We start from the raw sequence: 6,000 nt of genomic DNA on the forward strand, positions 1-6,000 counted from the left end.
TTTGTTCTGGAAGGAGAGGAGTTTGAAACAGTAAAAACAGGATTGCTTAAGTGAAGACAGGCATTAAAAGGTCAATATTGATTAGGGACCCATATAGAGGTGATTTAATGCATTTATGGTACAAGTACATTTGTTGCCATGCCATCAGTTACCTAATCCAGGTTAGTACAGTGTGGTAACCCCCAATGCAAGCTTCATGCAAATCCTATTACCAGTCTGGTCACACTGAGCTTGATGTGAAAACAGTGGCTAGCTCCACCCCTCTTCTCTCACATCATGACATTACACTCCATTCACCTTCACGCCTCCTCAATAGCCTGTTCATTTGCGCTGGCAAGGAGGAGGATGGGCGGGGCCTGATGATGTGAATGAAGAGAAGCCGAGCCAATCACTGCATCCAAGTGCCACCAGGCTACTGATTAGATATTCTTACAGACTTTGCTTTGGGGTATACTAGGCTATAATAATCCAGATCAGGTAATAGATGACACTAACCATACATACAGTTGTGGTCATGTATTGGTTGTTTTTTGTAATCGATATCCAGCCAATTCAATCATTAGATTGAATCTGCTAGAAGTCAATGCCAAAAAACGATTCTCGATCAATCAGTTTTGGTCCGAAATCGGTCAATTTGTGTGTTTGCGCCAATTGGAGATATTGCTTGATCAGCAGTACGTTTCTAGCAACGTTCGATTTCACAATGTGCAGTGTTTGCAGCAAAGCTTACACACACCTGTCCACTGGCCCGCCTCCTCCCATGTCCACTGCCGGACGCTTCTCCTGGCCTCTTCTCTTCCACAGAGCCGACGTCACGTCACAACCGCTATAGGGCCAACCACTGGAGGCCTCTAGGGGTCACATAAGGTATGCGCTACAGTGCCCCTAGTGTTTGACCTCTATATAGCATTTGTCATGGGACACAGACTCCCTGGGAGAGAAGAAATGGGAAGGAGAGCATGGCAGTGGAAAGAAGACACGTGCCAGCGTACAGGTAAGTATAAGCTCTGCTGCCCTTACACTCTATACGGGCATGGGGGACTAGGAGACCTGGGGACCTGGCAGGCAGTGTGCACAGATGCCGACGTGGGACCATGTTTGCTTTCTTCTTTATTATGTAGACCCTTTAAAGCATGAGGGTCAGCCATACTATCCCAGGAAAAACAAACACATATATAAGTAGATAGATACTTGTTCTACTTACATAACATATGTATTGTACTGTCCACATTTTGATTTCAGTGAATGTTTTATAATAAATCAAGCGAAAACTGTTCCAGGCATTTTCCATCTTTTCTTGCCTCTGACTGAAGCCAATCCTGATGTACTTTCCTACCTTATTCTTTTTTTTTATTTTTTTCTCCTCTGCCTGAAATGGTGTGAACAGAACTGTACTTTCACATGATTTATCTTCTATTTCCCTTCTCAGCTTTATGTCACACTGAACTGCCTTCAGCCAATCAGCATGGAGCAGGAATGTGGGAAGGGACGATTACAAGCTACCCTCTCCCCGGCAATGTACGAAGAAAAAAGCCAGGCTGATTGAGGTAAGATTCTCAGCAGACACATTTATGATTATATTTGAATGCTTGCAATGCAGGGTCAGGATGTAGACTACATAATAAACAGAGATGTGAGTAATAGGAATTTGATTTTACGGCTGTAAACTCCTCTTTAATAATAACAACTCATGCAATGCTATTCAGTGGAGATTTTCCATTGCATATCATGATCACACTTGACGGAAAACAATCTCAATCATTTTTTATAGATCTTATTTGGAGAAGACGTTGCATAGTTAGGCTATGTGTCCACTCGTCTTGTAAACATGTGGCATATTACACAACATGGACCACTTGCAAGTGAAGTTCAAGCTCTTTCTGTGAGTGAAAGTGCGATGTGGAGATGCAGCTTTATCCAGGAAGAAAAACTTCTTGGTGTTTTCTGACTTGTGCTCTGAGATTCCCATCTCCCTCATTTCATCTGGTTATATATAGCAAAGCCCAGATGACATGATAAGTGTGCTGGATAAGGATGAAGGCAGAGGGGAGGGGATCGGAGCTGCATGGAAGTACCAAGGGATAGGAAGACAATAAGTATAAGGTATGGAACAGAGCAATAACAAATTAGCATTCAGAACAGATGTATGGTAGGAAGTGACTTGAATCGGAAGAAGAGATCTTTTTTCTTATCCCCCTTAACAACAAACACAGGCTATGGTTCAAAGCAAGAGACAGAAGCACAGTCTAATCTTGTACGAGGCGCACAAATATTGCTATCAGAACCCTGTAAAGGGAGAAAATTCACTCCAAAAGGATAACATTTTGAGGCTTAATAAAGTGGACCTGAACTCTTGCACAGGGCACAGGGAAAAAAGAGAGAAATGCACCCTGTATATATTTAGAGAGTTTAGCCTGTCTAATTCCCCCTCATCTGTGACTAATGACAACTGTAATTTGATCTTTCAGTTGTGTCAGCTGGCTGCTTCGGTAGAGCAGCTATTTTGTATACACAGGAAGTTAACCCTCTTGTCTGCTTCCTTGAAATCAGGAAGTAGATACTCTGCAAATGTATTGCAGGATTTGTATCAGCTGTAACAAATACATATTTTTCTTTAAAGGCTATTATGCTGATGCTTATCTTTTAGAGCAGAGAGTAAGTGCTGTGTTCAGGTCCACTTTAAAGGGTACCTAAAGCCACATGATAAGATAAACATGTGTATGTAGAGTCCCAATCGCACTTTGGCTGTTTCTCTTGTTTGCCCAGCATAAGGATTAATAATAATCCAGGGCTGTAAATCAGTTTCCCCTGCAGCCAGACTATGTAGCATATCTCCCGCTTTTTCATGTCCTTGCCCCTCCCCGTTTTTGGTCTGAACAGAATGATGATGCTGGCAGTGCCACACCAGATACATCGCTCCATCTCAAGGCACGGTACATGTTGTCCAGGAGTTCCTTGGGTGAGGCTCAGGAGGTATTTGAATTTATCAAAGATAACGAATTGTAGAAATCTTTGAGATTAAAACTAATGAATCACATTAAAGAGACTCTGTAACAAAATGTTGAGCCTTATTTCTTCTATCATATAAGTTACTATAGCTGTTCTAATGTGCTCTGTCTTACTGCAGCCTTTCCTAGTTGCACAGTGGCTGTACTATCTCTGTTATATGATCTAATCTTCTCTCCTCTGTCGGGCTAAGGCAGTAAGGCTGGAATGTGCTGTGCTGCCTGTGATTGGATAGAAGCTATACACACCCTCTCCAGGCCCCCTGCACACTCTGAATGACTCACACACTGAGCTACTCTCAGCCTTTCACTTGCTATGTCTTTTGTTTGTAAACACTGCATAGAAATGGCAATTACAAGCCAGGATTGCAGCAGGGAGTGGCAGAAACCGCACAGAGGGGCCCAGGAGAACATAATTAATAGAATGGTATGCTTTTTATTGTATGCTTTTTAATTTTACAGTACAGATTCTCTTTAAATCTGAAAAAAAGATTTCTGGTTAATTAAAAGTGTAATGGAATGATTAGAAAGCTCGTATGGACAATTATGGAGGACTCCTAATAAATCAGGGGCGTAGCAATAGGGGGTGCAGAGGTAGCGACCGCATCGGGGTCCTTGGGCCATAGGGGCCCTGAAGGGCCCTCCCTCAACGACAGTATTAGCTCTCTATTGGTCCTGTGCTTATAATTATCACTTCTATAGATACTTTGAATAGTGGTAATCATTAACAAACTGTTCCCCATCACCTTCTTGCACCTCTAACACTGTAGTTGCCATTGGCAGGTTTTAGTGCGCCATATCAATGTATAGAGTGCTTGGAGGCCCCAATGTAAAACTTGCATCAGGGCCCACAGCTCCTTAGCTACGCCACTGTCACAAATGTATATGTGGCAGGGTATACTCGAGTTACATTCTGACATTTAGCACTGGTGGTGACAGCTTTAGTACTGGCAGGTGATGTCTGTGGAATGTTCATAACTGAGACAGTAGAATGATCTCTGGTTTCCCAGAATGCTATGGGGAAGGGGGGTTTCTCACATAATAAACAGCCTAGGCTAGGCTCAGTGGTATAGATACCAATATACAGCAATATATGAGATATAGGAATTGTTTCTGATGCTAAAACCAGGATAATTACCATAAGCCCTCCTGCATATTACATGCGTTTCTGATTTTTTTTTTACACTATCCGATTTTTGATTATGATTAAAAAACGTAACAGCATGCAGTACTTTTTTTAATAGGACTCAATAATCGGATTGTATAAAAAAAAAATCGGATTCGCATGTAGTTTGCAAGAGGCCTTAAAGTTGTTATCCTGAATAATTTACTGCATTCCGCTATATGTCACTACACTATCTCTTTAACTGATCCTCTTTTTGCTAAATCTCCCTCCTGAAAGCCTAGCAGTATGTTAACCCCTCCCTGACCTATAACTGTCTCACCATTCACCCCTTCCTTATGTCTAACCCTAATCTTAAAAACTAAAACTCTCCTCTCCCTACCCTATCCCTTAACCTCATGTATACCTAATCTTCAGTTGTCCTCTGTGCCTAACCAATATATCACAGCCGATCTTCGGCACCAAAATTAAGGTCTCCACCACAAATATCCTGGCGCTTTATTTTTGCATGAAGCGCCAGAATTCCCCACGCATTATTATTAACTGAATCCCAGGTGATGTAGTGTTAGAAAAAGCGGGGGGAGGGGGGGATGTGAGGTGCTTGAGGGGCTTTAGCAGATGCCGTGGAAACTAAATCGCATTTTATAAATCAATAACACTTTTTTGTGTGTGTTTTCGTTATTTGTCTATACTTCAGCTTGGACGGACTTTAAAAAGAAAATGTGTGCTAATATTTATCCTCCACGTCGGATTCTTTAAGCCGGAGCCAAGCCATTGTTGTTGTTGGACAGACAACCCTTCCATAGTAAGTGGGAACCGCGAGAGACGTATAGTCGGAATGCGAGACTCCCGTCCAAGTTACAGATGTGTTAAGCGCCGCAGCCCTTGGAGCCCGTTTCTCGGGTTTAATATAATCTTTAGTTTCTAATATTTGCTCATTATGACAACAGATCTGCTCAGACATTGGGAACAATGGGGAAAGCCTTGTTCTGGCATATGTCTCCTCTCATTATAATTGGAAGCACATTGGAGGGATATTGTTTGTATATAAGACACATGTTTGGTGTTTATGAATAAACCGTTAGGCTTGCTAAGCCTTTAAGAAGTCAACATACATAAAGGGAATCTGTATTCATTTTATGTTTTTTTTTAGACACCATCTGAAAGTGATCAACTTAATGTAAATAAACTAGCGATGGGCGTTAATGCATAAAAAAGATAAACGTTTAGAGGGCCTGCTTGTGAAGAAAAGGTGGTCTGCTAACGGATGAGAACGTCTTTGCTGACCTGTTTGAGCGAGAGCATCCTTGTACAATAACCTTATTTATAAAGGTAATTGTTTCTGGTGGCGGTAAGTGCATTGATTGTTTTCCTTAAAGGGAACCTTAAAGAGGAACTCCAGTGAAAATAATGTAATAAAAAAAGTTAATTTTTACAATAATTATGCATAAATGATTTAGTCAATGTTTGCTCATTGTAAAATCTTTCCTCTCCCTGATTTACATTCAGACATTTATTTTTATTTATTGTATTTATAAAGCGCCAACATATTACACATGGGGATATTTTTACTGCTGGCAGGTGATGTCAGTGGAAGGAGATGCTGCTTGCTTTTTTGGCAGTTGGAAACAGCTGTAATTTTCCACAATGCAACAAGGCTCCCACAGTGTGATGTCAGGACCTCAGAGCTGTGAGGCGCTGACATCACACTGTGGGAGGGGTTTCACCACAATATCAGCCATACAGCGCCCCCTGATGATCCGTTTGAGAAAAGGTAAAGATTTCTCATGGGAAAGGGGGTATCAGCTACTGATTGGGATGAAGTTCAATTCTTAGTTACAGTTTCTCTTTAACTGAGGATAAAAAAAAAGT

At 41.5% G+C, this 6,000-nt stretch overlaps 1 long non-coding RNA gene across 2 annotated transcripts in view; it reads left to right on the forward strand.

Annotated features, from left to right (window-relative positions):
• LOC137519615 (uncharacterized) overlaps positions 1-5,228 on the forward strand; it is a 38,851-nt gene extending 33,623 nt beyond the window's left edge. For both annotated transcript variants that reach the window (XR_011021035.1, XR_011021034.1), the window contains exons 2-3: positions 1,430-1,547; positions 4,826-5,228. This is a non-coding gene — a long non-coding RNA (uncharacterized lncRNA). The remainder of the gene's footprint in view (positions 1-1,429; positions 1,548-4,825) is intronic.
• Positions 5,229-6,000: the final 772 nt, after the last annotated feature.

This window comes from Hyperolius riggenbachi, chromosome 5, assembly GCF_040937935.1.
Source record: "Hyperolius riggenbachi isolate aHypRig1 chromosome 5, aHypRig1.pri, whole genome shotgun sequence".
NCBI lineage: Eukaryota > Metazoa > Chordata > Amphibia > Anura > Hyperoliidae > Hyperolius > Hyperolius riggenbachi.